This window comes from Macrobrachium nipponense, chromosome 31 (genome assembly GCF_015104395.2).
Source record: "Macrobrachium nipponense isolate FS-2020 chromosome 31, ASM1510439v2, whole genome shotgun sequence".
NCBI classification, from domain to species: domain Eukaryota; kingdom Metazoa; phylum Arthropoda; class Malacostraca; order Decapoda; family Palaemonidae; genus Macrobrachium; species Macrobrachium nipponense.
Window position 1 is genome coordinate 55056931 of NC_061093.1, and position 18083 is coordinate 55075013.

The following is an 18083-nucleotide window of genomic DNA, read 5'->3' on the forward strand; positions in this document are numbered from 1 at the left end:
CATAATGTCGGTGGGAGGGTTTAGAATATATATATATATATATATATATATATATATATATATATATATATGTGTGTGTGTGTGTGTGTGTGTGTGTGTGTGTGTGTTGTGTGTGTACACACACACACACACACACACACACACACTATATATATATATATATATATATATATATATATATATATATATATATATATATATATATATATATATAAAGAATAATTATCACATCACCGTGATTCATATAGATCATTCGAGCTACAAATGTCCTTTGATATCTAATTCGCTCTACTTGGAATTGATATATTTTCATATATGTACCGAAGGGGAATTTTTTAGTTGATAATAATTTCGTCCCCTCATGGGATCGAACACCGTCCAATGGACGGGAACGAAATCAATTCCGAGGTAGAGCGAATTAGATATTAAAGGACATTTGTAGCTCGAAATGATATATTATATATATATATCTATATATAATATATAGATTATTATATATATATATATAATTATTTATTATAACTTACTTTTCTGCAATCAGTGTGGTGTGAAAATTAGCCAAGGAGAAAGAGATGGGCGCATAAGCACACATGAAATTGACTCATTGATGGCAAAATTACTGCATCCGTTCAAGTTTTGTCCCTCATATGTTTTGCTACAAAACATTTTTTTTATTCCCAAAGCTGGTATTTCTTGTGTTTGGGGCTCTGGGTAATATAGTAGTTTTTCTTTCCTTTGGCCGAAAATAGTCCAGTGTCCTGCATATTGAACATATGTTCTTTTGAGAGAATTACTATTCTGTAGTTAAACAATTGCAATCATAAAGGCATGTGTTCGAAACATGACACAAACATTTTAAGCTTTGAGTGTTTATAAAGATATAAATATGTCATTTTATGATTGCGTAACTCTTAGTGTTAATTTCACGATGACGTAAGTCTCTATCACGAGCAGTGAGACATATTTTTTTCTTCTTTTTTTACCAGATCATGACTGATTGTCATTAGTTCTATGGACATTCTCCATTTTCACGTCATTCTTGCCACGTCTCCTAAGAGCGACCGACTCTTTCGGTGATGTTTTTGTTGTTGTAACGGGGTGTCGCAAATCAGAGCTGTGGTCATCGTTCACGATATTATTATAATTAGCAGCCATGGTAATATAATTCTGCTTTGTTTTATACGCTGATTATATTTTCATATAACGTCATGATACCATATTGTTTACTTGTTTTTGTGTATCTTTGTTCATGTCAAATTTATCAAGTCTGGACAGATTGCATCGGGGTTGAAATTTAGGTTTGGTAGTCATTCTACCGTATCGTATTTAATACGTATTTTTCCAGCAATAATGGTAAGATTATATATTAGTGCGTTTTTTTTATTTTTACATAGATTCTCATTATACGGCATATTTTAGTGTTTAACCAATTCTTATTGCACGGCAAATAAAACATTCATAGGTAACCTTGCCCTACCTACAGTACGCCATAAGGCCCTACTCCTAGCTAGGTTACTTAGGCTATATAGGTACTAGTAGCTAGCTGTCAAGCTAAACGTAGGCCGGTTGTCCAAATTATAGTCCGGTTAAGGACACTATAGGCTTTATGTCGGGTTAAGATTAGCTTGGGCTATTTACCTGTATTAGGCTTGGGGTTGGGTAAGCTAGTCAAGGTTGGTTGAAGCATAGGTCTAGTAAGCATACCTACTAGGCTACCTAGCTACCTACTGTAGTCCTGTAGCCTAACCTGTCTGGTAAAAACTGAAGACTAGCCTACCTACTAGCCTATACTGCAGCTTGGTCCCTGGCAGTTGGCGATCGAGTGGGGTATAATACGAATGGCCACCTGGCCTCTACCATAGCGACCACCTTCCTGAAAAGTACTTTAACATGTCCCTCAAACCAGGATAGACATAGTCCAGAGCCAGCGTCCGTCGAAGCAACACCTCGAGACCTCTACATTTCCCCCCCGAAGTAAGGTTTGTTTTTCTCCCTTCCCAAGTCATAAATTAATGCCTACCTTATAATTTCTGATTATCAGGAAGGTGGTCTCACTATGGAGATGCCATCCATTCAGTATTTTACCCCATTTACTGACTTTTGGTGACGTTTTAGGGATCTTTCCTAGATAGTGACCCACTCTTGGGTGTCGTTATCTGGGACTCATATTTCTTGGGGGTCAAAACATCAGGGGTTTGTTTACATTTGTCAGTCAGAGGAGAAGAGGTACGATCTTCAAAAGTTTAGTTTTAGGCATAGAGTAAATTATCGAATGGCCACCTGGCAGCCACCTCTACCATAGCGTGACCAACTTCCTGAAAATAGGAAATTATAGCATAATTGTGGACTTGGGAGAAAAAATTTTCTAGTAGAGGGAAAGCAGTGGTCTCGAGGTGTTGCTTCGACAGACGCTGGCTCTTGACTAATGTCTATCCTGGGTTACAAGATGTGTTAAAGTACTTTTTCGGGGAGGTAGATCGCGCTATGGTAGAGGCCAGCCATTCGGTATTTTACCTTGTTTATCATGTACAGAAAGTAGATGTGGTGTTCATAAAATTTTTTGTTTTCCAGTGGAAGTACAGGCGGTCCCCGGGTTACGACGGGGTTCCGTTCTTGGACGCGTCGTAAGTCCGGAGCATCGTCAAAAATCCTAAGAAAACCTTACTTTTAATGTTTTGGGTGCATTGAAAACTATGGAAACTGCATTCTTATGGCATTTATCATCAAAAAAATATTCAAATATTGATTATTTTGCATTTTTGGTGTCATATTTCATCTCCCAGATGAGCGTTGTAGGCGTCGTAACCCTGGAACATGCGTCGTAACCCTGGAAATAATGTCTATTGGGAAACAAGCGTCGTAACCTTGAGGGAACGTCGTTAAGCCGCAAACCCCGGCGTTTTAACCGGGGCGGGGACTGCCTGTACTAGTACATGTATTATTAATGAGATATGTAGCTTTATTTTATTTATTTAGGTTATGTCAATGAGGGGACTGGAAGATTTTAATGGCAGTAAAATACCATTGCAAACTGAAAGTTTATTCCCAGTAATATTGTACACACTTGATAAGACCATTTTTTTATCAAATAAAATGTCAGATCATTTCCGGGGGCAGTGAAAGTATGCCCATGTTAGTTGTATTAAATTTTAATAATGGTCTTATTTTTGGAGATTTCATGAGTTTCTGTACTACGTACTGCCATACACTTCAGGTCTTTAGCATCATAGAGGTGTTTAATTATATAGTTATGAAAAAATTAGTCATGAACAAAAGAGGAAATTATTATTATTTTTTTCAATACATGTACAGGCAGTCCCGGGTTCGACGGGTTCGGCTTACGATGTTCCGAGGTTAAGGCGCTTCTCAATTATATTCATCAGACATTATTTCCAGGGTTACGACGCCTACAAACAATGATCTGGCAGATGAAATATGACACCAAAAATGCAAAAATAATCAATATTTGAAGGTTTTTATGATGAAAAAATGCAATAAGAATGCAGTTTACATAGTTTTCAATGCACTCAAAGCATTATAAAAAGTAAGGTTTTTTCTTAGATTTTTTACGATGTTCCGGCTTACCGACGATTTTCGGCTTACGATGCGTCTCAAGAACAGAACCACCGTTGTAAGCCGGGGACTGCCTGTATATGTTATTTTTACCTACCCATTTCTGTCTACTGCAAAAATCGCTGCCTCCAGAGAATGGGAGGGTTAACAATAACAATGTATGTTATTCTACTTTGTGGAAAATTCCTTATAATTGCTTGTTCCATGTACAGTGTTATACAGTTAGGCAGAGTGAGAAGTTACAACTGACAAGTGTTAACCATCATTTTTAGGTAGGAAGAACAGCAATAATTTTTATAACTATCATAGTAGTTTGTGTGTATCCACTATCTAATGCACTGCATTTTTATTGTACCAGGTATCGGTTATAAGCAATGTAGTAACGGGTCATGATGACATGATCCATGATGGCCCAAATGGATTATTATGGAACCCGATTAGCTACATGTTCGTCTGACCGCTCTGTCAAAATCTTGAAGTTAAAGGTACAACTCAATACACTGATAGCAGATCTCAGGGAAACATGAAGGACCAGTAAGTATTACTATTAGCAAATAGTTTTAGATGTAATTTCAAAAAGCTAAACTAGTACTTGAATTTTGGTGCATAGAATAGGAGTTTAGATCCTTTAATTGATTAATGCAAGATACAAATGCTGTTCAAGTCTTGAAGGTCTTATATTTGAAATTTTTATTTTTAATAGTTTCTGAGAATCAATGTGCATCTGTGGAAACTAGTTAAACTCTGTTATACAGGCAATTAAACGTTTTGTCAAAGTAAAACCAAGAGAAAATGTAACCCCAACATTTTTACAAGAGAAAATTTAACCCCAACATGGAAAAATGTACAAAACATACCATTTAAATATTGATATTAACAAAACCTAGGTTTGTACTGTAAAAGAAAACAAGGTCTTAGAACAGACCAATTAATTGTAAATAGGCCTGAACAATCGGTTGTTTGAGTGCCAGGTACACCTAGTGTTTTGAAATATTGTAAAGAAAGGTTCTACTCTTCTTAAGTAACCAACTCAACCAGTTCCATGATGTCATGCTTGTTCATTCTGTACATAGGTAAACAGATTTAAATAATAAAAATTAAGTTTTTTATATACTTAGCAGCAAATAATTACATAATTGGAGCCTTCCCTCCTTCCCTCTCATGACATAGGGCACAAATGAATTGAGCTCTTCAGGTATGTTGTACCTATCATTCCCTAAAAGAGGGGGGGTGGGGGGGGTGGGGCGCTTGTTAGCACACTAAAACAATAGAAGTAATACCGCTAATATCAAAATTAAACTGCCGTTTTATAATAAAACTGTCTTATTAATACACATGGGTGCTTTCTGCACAGTAATGCTATTTATGACTTGGCTTTGTAATAATAGCTCCATTTGGGTGTATTATTTAGTTTTGAGAGGGTAAGCATTTGATTTTGTGTGATGCGGTTGCTAGATCTGTCTAGATACATCTTACAAAGGGTCACAGTATTTTGTATGCCAACAGTGTTTGACACATGGTATTAATTCTCTGGTCACTTCATTTTTCCTTATGTTGAATATGAAAATTCTGCATAAATTTTTGGAGTTGATACCTTCATGAATGTAACCCTTATAGTTTTTTTTTATTGTCCCAATTTCTCTTTTGTGTAGGTATGGCAGGTTGCATGGGCACATCCAGTTTTTGGTAACATCTTGGCATCATGCAGCTATGACCGGAAAGTGATCATATGGCAAGAAGATGGTCACAAATGGAAAAAAATATATGAATATGCTAATCATGATTCTTCAGGTAAGATAGTCTTTGTATTAGATGTTAGCTGGATATGCTATGGTGTACTGCATCTTATTCATCTTGTATTTTGTTATTTAACAAGTCTACTTTAAGTAACTTACCGAGTAATTACATAGCTATAGGTTCTAACTTGCATGGCAGCCTAATTTAAAAATTTGCAGTAGTGCTTCTTTTGAAGTATTCGCTTTTGCATAGCCTTCAAGCTTGTTTGCTTTTAGTTCAGGTTTTTCTAACATTTTTGCTTAGATATATCTAACTCCACGTCTTCCAGTATTCACTACTATAGCAAAGAATGTAAGACAAGGCTTACAAAGTCATCATATGATTCTCAATAATATTTGTTTTTAATGTAGGGGCAAGTGTTTAATAAGAAAATGTGTGACGAATGTAAGGATTGGGATGAAAAGAAGTGGAAACTTTTAAAATCTCACCTTGATAAGCTTGAAAGGGATAGAAAGAGAAGGGCGGCCTCTAGAGCCGAAAGTAGGGCTTGACTTAACCTTGAGTCTATTGCTAATCCTAGAACTATAGTAGGTAGTGTTACTATTCATTCATCCCCATGTTCCCGAATTTTCTCCTATGACCAGGCCAAGTCCTACTAGTTGTCCCACCTACTCCCATGCTTCTGAACCCAATCGTTGCCAGTCTCGAGTCCAGGTTTGATTGAAAGATTAATTTGGTAATGAATGAACACAGTTGCGGAGTTAGGACTGTCCCTTCAGGCCCTTATGGCCAAAGTGTATCAAGACAAAGTGCATAGTGACAGTGTTGTGCAAGTGGATGAGGCGGCTGCTCATCCTGCTGGTTCTTGTAGATGAAGGCCCCTGTCCTGCACCCCCACATGCCGGAAGTCCAGAGGGCCTGTAGGGGTCTTTGCCCACAGGTAGTCCAGTATGAATGGTAAACTTAACCCCTTCTGTAGTATCTTACTGCTGTGCTAATAATAGCGTAAACCACCGAGTTTTTTTCATTTTTCTTGTTAAAATGCAATAACTTTTACATTGAGTTGCCTCTCCTAGTTGTGAAATTTAAGGGACAGTTGTAGTATATAGAAACATGCAGGAGAGTTTTGAAAAACCTTTTCAAGAACAACAGGGTACAGTTTGTCAAATTGAAGTGCAAAACTTTTAATTTAATGCAGAATGTTTTCAGGCAGTGGTACCATTAACCAGTCTGGGGCCACAGTAAAGATGTACGTATATCTATGGGAGAATGTTAATTATACTTGCAAGTGCAGCAAGGCTCACGTGTGATCTTTCATTTCAGTGAATAGTGTATGCTGGGCACCACATGAATATGGAATGATTTTGGCATGTGCATCTTCCGGACGGCTCTGTTTCTGTCTTGTCTTATGTTTCGGACACGTGGGAATCCAAAAAGATCACCATGCTCATTCTGTAAGTTAATTTTTTTTTTTTTTTTTTTTTTTTTTTTTTTTTTTTTTTTTGAGTGGCTGTTGGTTTTCTTTTTGCCTAACGTTCCATCATAGTATTTAAAATGAAACACAATTGTAGGAAATTGAATGTGAATAAAACTAGTACTACATCATTTTAAGAAATCCTTGGTTTGATCTCTTAATCATAGTTTCTAATTCAGTTAGATAATGAATATTTTATTTGTTACTTTAGATTGGTTGCAATGCTGTCAGCTGGGCTCCTGCAGTGGCATCGGGTTCAGCTGACGGGTCCAATAATAGAACTGGAGGACCTGTTCAACGTCTGGTAACAGGTGGATGTGATACATATGTCAAGGTCTGGAGGTTTTAGAAGCTTCAGGAGAATGGGTTGAGGAATTCAAGCTAGAAGGCCATTCTGATTGGGGTAGCGTGATGTTGTTGGGCTCCATCTATTGGCCTCTCAACGTTCTGTTATTGCTTCATGTTCCCAGGTAGGTGTAACTGCAGAAACCTTGGTACTATAACTTTTTCTTGCTGAGAATATTAAAGATAAACAAAATTTTGAAAATTGTTTCCACTTAGGTTTCATAGTACCTTAAGGTTAATTGAGCAAACTTTGATTTTTTGTGCTGAGAATATTGAATATAGTAGTTTTTTTGTGCATTTCTACCTTGGTTTCATAGTACTCGTATGTTACTTGAGGAAAAGTTCTAATGATGTAAAAGAGAAACTTTTTTCATCCCAGGATAGACGAGTTATAATTTGGGTGAACGATAGTACAACGGGGGTATGGCACCACAGAGAACTGAATACTTTTGATGACGTCATTTGGCATGTTAGCTGGTCTGTAACTGGAAACATTTTAGCTGTCTCAGGTGGAGATAATAAGGTGAGTTCAAACTTATTTTATGTTGAGAAAAGCAGTCACTGTTATTTTTCAGTTAATGTTTCACAGTGTATAATTTTTACTCACGTATGGATAGCATACAGGATGGCAATATTTAATAATTGGTTTATGCTTCATAAAATGAAAAATTGGGTTACATTTTCATCAAGTTCTTGGCTTAATCAGTGTCTTCGCGTTTCTATTTCTAGGTCAGCCTGTGGAAGGAAACTCTTGAAGGTGAATGGGTATGCTTGAATGACTCTGCTGCTGTTCAAAATGCTGAACAACGTACTTTGTAAACAATTTTCATTGATCAAATTTCGTACTATTTCTTTAGTGTTTTGTATAATTGAAGACTTCAGATTTGTAAAAGATGCCAGAAAGACCTTTATTTTCTTGCTTGTTATATTTTCAGATTTTATTTTTGTTTAGGAATACCCTCAAGAAATTAGAACAAAAAAATAGCAGAAATTTTTAGAGAACTCTAGTGAAAATAGTTAGATATACTGTATATGATTTTGGAGGCGAAATAACAATGCTTGGGTTGTATATTGTGAGTGAGAAAGACATGGGACTAGTATATGTACAGTAGACATTTAAGAATCATCCTGGACATGTACAGTACTGTGTTAGGATTCGTTAGCATCTTTATATTAAGTTCATTGTAACTGTGAACGGCTTGGTGAGATCACTAGAGTATAGTGTAGATAACTAAGGTATGAAGTGACTGTAAGGATTTTCATTATTTGTTAAATAAGATATTGGTTGCATTTGTATCTATTCTTGTGCATTTAGTTTCATTATAAACAACAGCAATTTTGTATTTTCGAATGATGAATATTGTGGTAAACTTTATATATTGCTTAGTTAAATAAATTATAAAGAAATTTGTACATAACATTTTCTTTCCTGTCATTGTTGGTGGAGAGAGACAATTTTGATTAAAATAGAACTAGCTTTAGTTACAAAAAAATATTTTGATGTTTAGTAATGTAGTTATTTTCATTTCTAATGCTTGTTCTGACAATTTTAAGCATATGCATTTATTGCCAAACAGCTTGTCACGGGTGGAAAGGGTGTGTTTATCACTCATGAAAGTGCAACGTCAGATGTGTACTAATGCAATATGTATGAGGAATCTGGTGAAAAAATTGATTTTCATAAATTGTCAAACATGTTAGTTGGAAATGTAACATATTAAATGGGTCTGATAACTTCATCTGAGAAGAAATCTTGTAAGATTCGACTGCTAGATACTAAAGGCAGTTCAGGTGGGTAAATGCTACTGTGTTCATGACAACTGTGTGTTGATTCAGACCTTGGGAGTGTCTTCACCATACATGGGAAGCTGATGTGCTACAGCCTCTCCCATGCTTACATGATTCAAAAAAATACCACAAATTAAAAAAATAAATCAACTGGTAAATGTCATTACATTTTCTATGCAATTGTGATGTTCCATTGCAAGAAAAAGGGTGACTCATCCATTTTTCACTGTACGTGGTTCAGCAATTTTTAAAAGCCTATTTGCTGAAATTAATTCATATATAGAGTCTTTCCAAATGTCTGTGGCCGAATGTGTAGCTACTCGTAAAAAAAAAAAAAAAAAAATTATTATCCAGACCTCTTAAAAGAAAAGAACATCGAGAAAACCTCACTGAGGGCGGGCCCAAAGGGTAGCCTATCATCTTATGACAAGATAGGGTAAGGCGTTGTCCTTACAGTAGGATTACTTAGTTTTTAATGGTAAATTACTACTTTACAGTAGGGTACACAAAAAATGACGAAATTTGTACACATTTTCTTGTCGATTGGAATTTTAGGATTCCTCCGAAATTTATAGTATATGTTCATATTGCCAAATCTATGCACAGTATCACTTTGGAAAAGGTGTGCAATACTAAGGAGACTGGATTACTATTAGTAGACTTTGTGTGTGTGTGTCGATAACGACAATCGTTCAGTGTATGGGTCCCTTTAGAATTCTTAGTTTTTGTCATGCATGGAGTCTTTGCATGAGCGAATAATCAGTGACAGGACAGAATCGGAGATCCAAAGTAGTTTTTATGGTTCTTTTAATCGAGCGTGCAATGTATGCTCATACTACTAATGTAAGCTTTACTTTACAAGAAAGGTTAGAATTTTAGAATTACTCCGTGACTGTTTGCATATTATGAGCTGCAAAGAATTGTGGGAAATTGTACAGGTAGAACCAGGGTCCATTGTTGTCTAGCCAAAAGGCCCGAAACTTTGCGAATGTACACTCGACAAGAAAACTGAAGATACAGTTTTCATTAGCTTTCGTTCATCGAATTTCCCATTTGTTTTTGCTGAAAAGACATAATATAGCTAAAATTTAATCTAGAATATGAAAATACACTGCAAATTATATCATATTAGTTAAAACTGCAAAACAAAACCGTTCAGATACTTAAAAACACGATATATGTCCGAAGTAATTGGAATTTCTCGGATGGATTCGTTCATAGAGATCTGGTATATAGAATGTGAATTTCTGATTGTAGTACTATGTATCACGACGACAACATATACTCGTTTTCCTTCATGAACGGGGATATCATTGTATCATGCTAAGTGGCGAATGCAATTCTATTTTTCAGCTTCTTACAAACTCATGTTGTATTCCAAAGCGTTTAATGTTAGCTGACGTCAATGGCAGCAAATTTTTCTAAGGCTAAGGTAGGTTGAGCAAATCTAGTTGCATCCGCAAGAGCGTTTTCTATGATGTGAAGGAGCCCTAGAACTTCGAGCAGGAAAGCGCAAGTCACTGGATACTGCTTACGTAACGGATTCACACTTTGATTACTTTGACGTTGACATGGATCGAATGCTAGTTGCTGTTTACAAAGCAACCGTCTTTAAACATAAATCTTTATCAAGGTTAAAGTAGCATGTCAGCTCAAAGATTTTCTGGCTATATGCTCCCATTACAAAGCAGTTCGTAAATGCATTTCTTTGCTCCGAGGCTGAAAGATCTCCCAACACATCAGCATCATTTGCACGATATAAAACTTTAATTGCCTGTGCAACACATATTGAGTTATTTGTGGTAATAACTATTTTTACTTAACAGCTTTTTTCGGGAATGATTTGTGGATGAAACCCGATTTTCAAAAGTACAGATAATATCAAGAGAGCAAGAATGACCGCAGCCTGTGTCTAAATTTTCCACGTCTTTTTTACAATCTTTGAATGTTATGGCAACTGTCGAATAAAATCAAGATTAGGGTATGAATTTCTTAGAGAATTGACTTGAATATTATGATCCTTCAAATTTTATCTAGCATAGTGCAGCACGATCTTGGCAGTAATATCACCCCGTTTCCAGGTATCTGTGCACCGACTCACCGCTCTTTCTTCTGCCTTTCCCCGTCACAAGTCTGTCACCAATACTATAATCTCTCTCTCTCTCTCTCTCTCTCTCTCTCTCTCGTCTCTCTCTCTCTCTCTCTCTCTCTCTCCTCTCCTCACTTCTAAAACATACTTTAAAAATATATATATTACCACTCAATCTCCCAAAGAAAATATAATGAAATTAAGTAGTTATAAATAGGCCTAAGCTTTCACGTAAGCAGATTTTGTTCTCTCTCTCTCTCTCTTTTAAAACACATTTGAAAAAATATCATCACTCTATATTTCAAAGTAAATATAATGAATTAAGTATCTCTACAGATAGGCCTATGCTTGTGCGCTCTCTCTCTCTCACACACACACTTCGAAGATTCTCTCTCTCTCTCTCTCTCTCTCTCTCTCTCTCATCTCGCTCTCTCTCTCTCTCTCTCTCTCTCTCTTCACTTTTTAAAGCACATTTGAAAAAATATTATCACTCAATCTTTCAAGTAAATATAATGAATTAAGTATCTCTATAGATAGGCCTATGCTTGTGCTCTCCTCTCTCTCCCCTCTCTCTCTCTCTCTCTCTCTCTCTCGTCTCCCCACACTTTTGAAAAATTTGAAAGAAAAAAAAAAATATTGTCACTTAATCTCTCAAAGTAAATTTAATGAATTAAGTATCTGTATCGATAGGCGTATGCTAGCGCGCCCTCTCTCTATCGTCATAATATTTCATTCTTTACTGTATTGTTCCTCACGATTTCCACAAGTACTGACAAAATTTTAAAACACTTTCTCTCATTGTTTAAGATCCGTCTTCAATTAAGCATGAATGTTACGTCAGTTTAGTGTCAAACATTACTTATAAATAATGTTTCACAGTAGGTTTTAAAAAGGATGATCGATATTCTACCCTGAACTGACGTTACCAAATCAACATTAATGAATAATATAGAGCCTGTTTCTACATTCAAGTATAAATTATTAAAGGACCTCTACAGAATCTTTATGGTGTAAAGTTAATGGAAATCTAGAAAGCAACAAACGCTATGATTTTGAAGCTCCGCCCCCTTTCTAGAGTTGCCAGGTGTGGCATTCATTGAACACTATACTATGTACGAAGATTTAAAAAAACTGTATCTTAACATTCCTTGCCGAGTGTACTTACTAATTAGTGTTCCTATAAACACGTAGGTGGTGGGTGTAGCTGTTGTGATCAGTATAGAAAGTTGATACTCTCGAAATGTTTTACTAGCCCCCTAGAAAAAAAGGCACGGGAATGTTTTTGAACTAAACGAGTAGTGCATTGCATTCAACCAACACCTACTATATCCCTCTCCATTACGAAGCGTGTACTATGCCTATTTGATAACAGTGAGACAATCCTTTTCAAAATTCCTCCTAGCCCCCAGAAAAAAAAAAAAAAAAAAAAAAACAAAAAAAAAAAAAAAAAAAAAAAAACTTTATGGAACGCCGAGAAGACATGATATTGATACCTACATCTTGCCTTCATGGAAAAGATTAAACTCAGGCCAGATATAGTATTTAAAACTGGAGTTCCTTTGTGTTAGGCCAAGTGTTTTGACCTCGAATTCGACTCTGAACCGGAAGGCCAGACAGTACAAGGTCTTACCTAACGTTGTTTACAGTGAGCCGTAGCATTGGTTTGGATGTCCAAATCGTCATCAGTATATACTGGATAAAGGACTACAAGCAGTAGGAAACTCCATAAGGTAAGTTTTGAATTATGGTGCTTACCATCCTAACTGGTTTTGTAAACTTTTGTGACCAGTGGCCCTCATTTTCGAAATGAAACAGATTACCTAATGGTCTAATATGGATGCAGGCTTATTCGTACCTTGGCTGATTCGGACCAGATACGGACCTTAATCTTGGCTGATTCGGACCATTTGCTAGCTGATTCGGACCCATACTAATAATTTATTATAGCAATTCTTAGTAAGCATGATTCGTCCACATTAGCTCCGGGCCTCCCTAATTATAGCAATGGGTATTTCTATATAAGCATTCCGCGTCGTTCGTCCCCGCGAATACGAAAGCCACCAGGAATTGGGGCGTCAAATGTATTTTGCCGTGTTTAGTACGAGCCCCTGGGGGTTAATTACGGTCGTCCAAATAAACATTATTTAAAATTCTTGTTCAGGAGGTAAAACTGCATAGAAAAATCGGCCAATCATATGAAGGTCCGAATAAGCCTGGATAAAGGTCCGAACGAGCCAATACATGGTCCGAATCAGCCAAGTCTGAATAAGCACCTGTTCCCGTCTAATATTACGTAGGATTGAACGAAGCCTAATGCTCTTCAAGCGCTTCATTTTACTTTGGATTGTATACCTATACATTAGTAGTTCATATTAACTAGCAAATATGGTAGGATAGAACAAAGTAGAGTAATTCTAGACAAGAAAAGGAATGTATTTTTTGCGTCAAAAACGTGTCGGGTATCCTGAGTTGAAAGTAGAAAGGTTATTAGATACTATATATTAATCCATCGTTGTGGGGAAGACTGATGTAATAGTACTAGGAAAAGGTTATTGTAGTAATGCTTATAGGAAAATATGGTATATTTTGCGATGAATTAAAAAATAAGAATAAAAAATAAAGCGAGGGAAATAATGGAATGGTAACTGGGCATAGGCTTCTGTGGTTGGATAAAGAATTAGGTTTCTTGGAATTGGAGAATTATTACTTTGGGTTCGTGTCTGTGGTGAGAATCCTTGACTGTTCCACTGGCATTAAAGGGAATGAGATATACGATGCATAGTAAAAGGTACGAGGCAAGTGAAAAATTCTGAGTCAGTTAGACACGTTTACTAAGAGAGCGAAGTTTTCTACGTAACAAAAATCAGGTTTATAAGACTATAAATTCATTCCTGTCATGAATGCTGGTAATGTCACAACCAGCCACACACAGTACCTAAGCATCGCTCAGTAATTCCTTACATTCATATAGTACAAATAATCTTATAGATATAACAAGAATTCTTATAAGAATACACTAATGAAAATTCACTAGTACTAGGTATAACCATATAGGAATATAAAATTGGCATGTAACTATATAAAAAAAGCCTGTAATTGGAAAAGTACGAAGGACATTGGATAGGTACTTTATTATATTATAAGAATAATTTCAAATCGGTTGGCCCAAAGGTTTTTGTCAAAAACACATGCACGTGATGAAAAATGGACAAACTACTTGCTAGATTTCATCTTTTTGATGTTCAAATTTCATTTAATTTCATTTCATAATTCCCACCCATACTTGGTATGGTAATAGTTCGAGAACAATAGTTTTGGGCTATTACTCCTGCATGGTAAAAGGTGTAGGCACCTCACGCTGGAAACTGGAAAAGAAATGCGAAACTGAAAGGATATCCTATAAGTCTAACGCCATCAGCAGTGTGTTACAATAAGACACGAATGTCACCGAAGTGTTTCCGACATAGGCCTATTATTTGAAGTCATTCTTAACGCCTTCCAAGTTCCCGTGCAGCTCAACGAGTAGGTTGGTAAAGGACTGAGGTTGGGAAGGGAATTACCCTCAAACCTTTCCCTTTTTTTTTTTTTTTTTTTTTTTTTTTTGTTTTTGAAGTTTCGATGACCAGGTTATTCCAGATTCCACGTGCTTGATGGTCTGGAAAAATAAATAAAAGACATTTGATGGCGCGAGGGTTTGCGACAGTACTATAATTAGAATTCCCTTATCATAACTTGAGATTCTTTTAATGATGAAACTGAACTGACAACAGCGGAACATTTCAAAGTTGGTATTATGATTAGTTGTAGAAACTGTAATTTTCATGTTGCCTCACAGTCTAACCGCATAAAAAAGTAAAATCTGATGTGAAAATGCGATGATGACTTTATGATTGTAACATTGTAACATACCATGACGAGGCTTTCGTCTGAGAACTCCCTGAGGACCTCGGTCGTGTAAGTGTCTGACTTCTGCGTTTGTTTGATGACGTTGCCGTCGATTGTGAATACATTCTGAAAAAGGAAAATTAACATTCGAAATAAATTATCCACCGGTTTCAGATGAAAACTGACGAAGTTGCCAAAATCCCCCAAGTACCGGGCACTACCTCCTGGAGTGCGGTTAGTGAGGCTCGCTAGGAGCGGTGCTCAAATTGTTTATTTTTTATTTTTTTAAACATTTTTTTTTCTTCCAGCATGCGTTCATCCTCAGCTGCCATGATTTCAGTCGCCCTTTATCTCCCCATTCGTTTCCATTTAGTCCCATCAAACAACATCTTAGCTTATTGTTTTATTCCTCCTGTTTCCTTGTTAGTCTAGGAATATAACTGAGAGAAGCGCCTTTTTAATATTGACGAACACAAGTTCTTGAGCAAGAACGACGTGTCATTTGGTTTTCCATAGTTTGAAGGGGTGGGGGGTCACAAACTAGGAAAACAAACACGTCTCCACCCCCCTTTCAGCAAGGGGCCGCCAAAATTAGTACAAAGCAGCCAATATCTAGGGTGTGAAATGAAGGTCCGCCCATTGTTGTGTTCTTACGGCACTTCCTTAAACGAGCACTCATAACATAATTTTGCATCAATAACGGATACGTTGGTGCACGACCTCAATTTTGATAACAATATTGACTATTTATGTAAGTTTGGCGGTAGGATGAGGTCTGAAAATGGTTGCGTGGGACAGCCCTTCAGACTAGGACTAGTGTATGGCTAATATTGAAGAAGCTGGTTCTAAGGTCAACTGTCGCCTCGGTGTTTGTTTTAACCAAAGTTGATTGAAGGTTATGAGGGGAAATGCCCTTTTATATTTCTAACGTCTTTCTCTGCTATACCAGTGGATTGTATGAGAGTGCTTGGGTTTTATCTCTCTCTCTCTCTCTCTCTCTCTCTCTCTCTCTCTCTCTCTCTCTCTCTCTCTCTCTCTCTCTCTCTTCTTGCCTTCAAGTTGTGGAAAATACCAGCGTCATCTTTGTCCCTTTATCTCTCATCTGTCCAATTATATGAAGATATATTCACTTAAAAAGAATTCTTTGCCTGCCTGAGAGAGAGAGAGAGAGAGAGAGAGAGAGAGAGAGAGAGAGAGAGAGAGAGAGAGAGAGAGATAGTGGGTGTGTGCACATAACTAGCTTTAAAAAAAGAATAAATAAGACAAATGAAAAAGTTGTCGTATTTATCATTCTTTCTGTCTGAAGATCAAGAATACAGGTTATCTCATAATTGGTATCTTAAGTAGCTCTTTAACTGCCTGTATTAGTCTATATATAAATTATCCTTAAATCGTACCCATCTAGTAGGCTTAAAATAACTATAATTATAGAAGTACGTCAGAATTTCGTTACAGGTTTCAATCAAACTGATCAGTTGCGCGTAACTTAATTATTAGAAGTTCCTTAAGATAGCCATTCTCCCATCAGTGGAGATAAATTGAGCTCCATGTATTTCTTTTGGGAGATAAATCTCTGATGTGACCTAGGCCTAGGGCCGGGCGATCACGTGACCTCCGACGTCATGGCTATACGGCCTGCAATGATCAGGTTTCTAGCCATGTCCAATGACTCCGTTACGCGACAGTCGATTACGACACAGACAGACAACGAGCTTCTGTTCAGACGCTTGGATTAGGGCTGGTCGCAACAGGTTTCGTTTTTCTGGCTTCGTAACTTCTTTCCAGGTGACTGACGGCTCCGTTGAGTAGTACCCCATAACCCCGGAACCGGGACGATATGGTACTTCCAAGCTCACTGTCTGGGAAATGGACTAATCATTTAGTGTGTGTGTGTGTGTGTATTTCATATATATATATATATATATATATATATATATATATATATATATATATATATATATATATCATATATAAGGAGCCCATAAAACGCCAAAATATATAAAGTAAGTACTACAGTATATTTCAGAGATTGCTGTCTCTATCTTCAATACCTGCCCGAAGAGAGAGACAGCAGCAGTCTCTGAAATATAGTATGCTTACTTTCTATATTTGGTGTTTATGGGCTCCTTTTATTTGATGGAATTCTGTTGTAACAGAACATTTTTACCAGTCGTGTATATATATATATATATATATATATATATATATATATATATATATATATATATATATATATATATATATATATATATATTCTTATGTAAGTTTTGTAATGCAATTATAATTTTGGTAATATGATTAATTCACCTCAGAACCTGTGTATTATGTTACGAAATGTATGTTTTGTGTTCAGATTCCCACATATAAAGATAACACATATTAAGTAGTGCAACTTTTCATTTTGAAACATACGTAAGACAGAGAGAAAGAGTGAGTGCTATACGTAAGCCTCTGAAGAGGGTTGTTTTTCACATCTTGAGAATACCTTACCTAAGCTAATCTGGCCTGTAACTAAACAAGGGGCCTTGTTCATTCCCTACAATGATGTTATTCATGTTTAACAGAGAGAGATGACGTAATGTGTTTTCATCTGAATAGATGCTAATCGCCCATACGCTTATGGGGATAGAGAAGGCATTTGCTTTTGAGACGTAGAGCAGCGTGCGTTAAGAGAGTGTAGCATTGCTCTCAAAACTCTCTCTCTCTCTCTCAAAGCTCTCTCTATCGCCTCGTTCATTCACAGTGTTCATTAACGTAATAATATAACTTACATTTGTATTTGAGAAGGTCACTCAGTAACTGTCTTAATGTATGTGTTGTTTGTGGAATCTGAGCATAGTGTTACTAATATTATTTTTGTGAAGGCACCCACGAAAATATTGAAGAGGTTTTGAAATTGTAACAGGCCTTTTGATTGGAGTTGCAACTGCATATACAGGTTATTTTCAAATGTTTTTGAAGTGCACTTCGAGGTTTTATTTTACCATTGGATAAAATTTATAATTTTCAATACATTTTCCTTTGCTTTGTTCTTTGACATATCCATTTTTTATATGCTTAATGGTTTGTACTGTCAATGCTTTAATTGTTTTCATATTATGCATTGTTTTTTTTTTTTTGCATTGTCTTTATGTTGTTTAATTAGTTTGAATAATATTCTATTGTGTAATTGTTTGAATATAACACTTGCAA

The 18083-nt window shown here is 36.3% G+C and overlaps 1 pseudogene; it reads left to right on the forward strand.

The window, feature by feature from the left end:
- The first annotated feature begins 1075 nt into the window (after positions 1-1075).
- LOC135206977 (protein SEC13 homolog) lies at positions 1076-8433 on the forward strand (annotated as a pseudogene).
- Positions 8434-18083: the final 9650 nt, after the last annotated feature.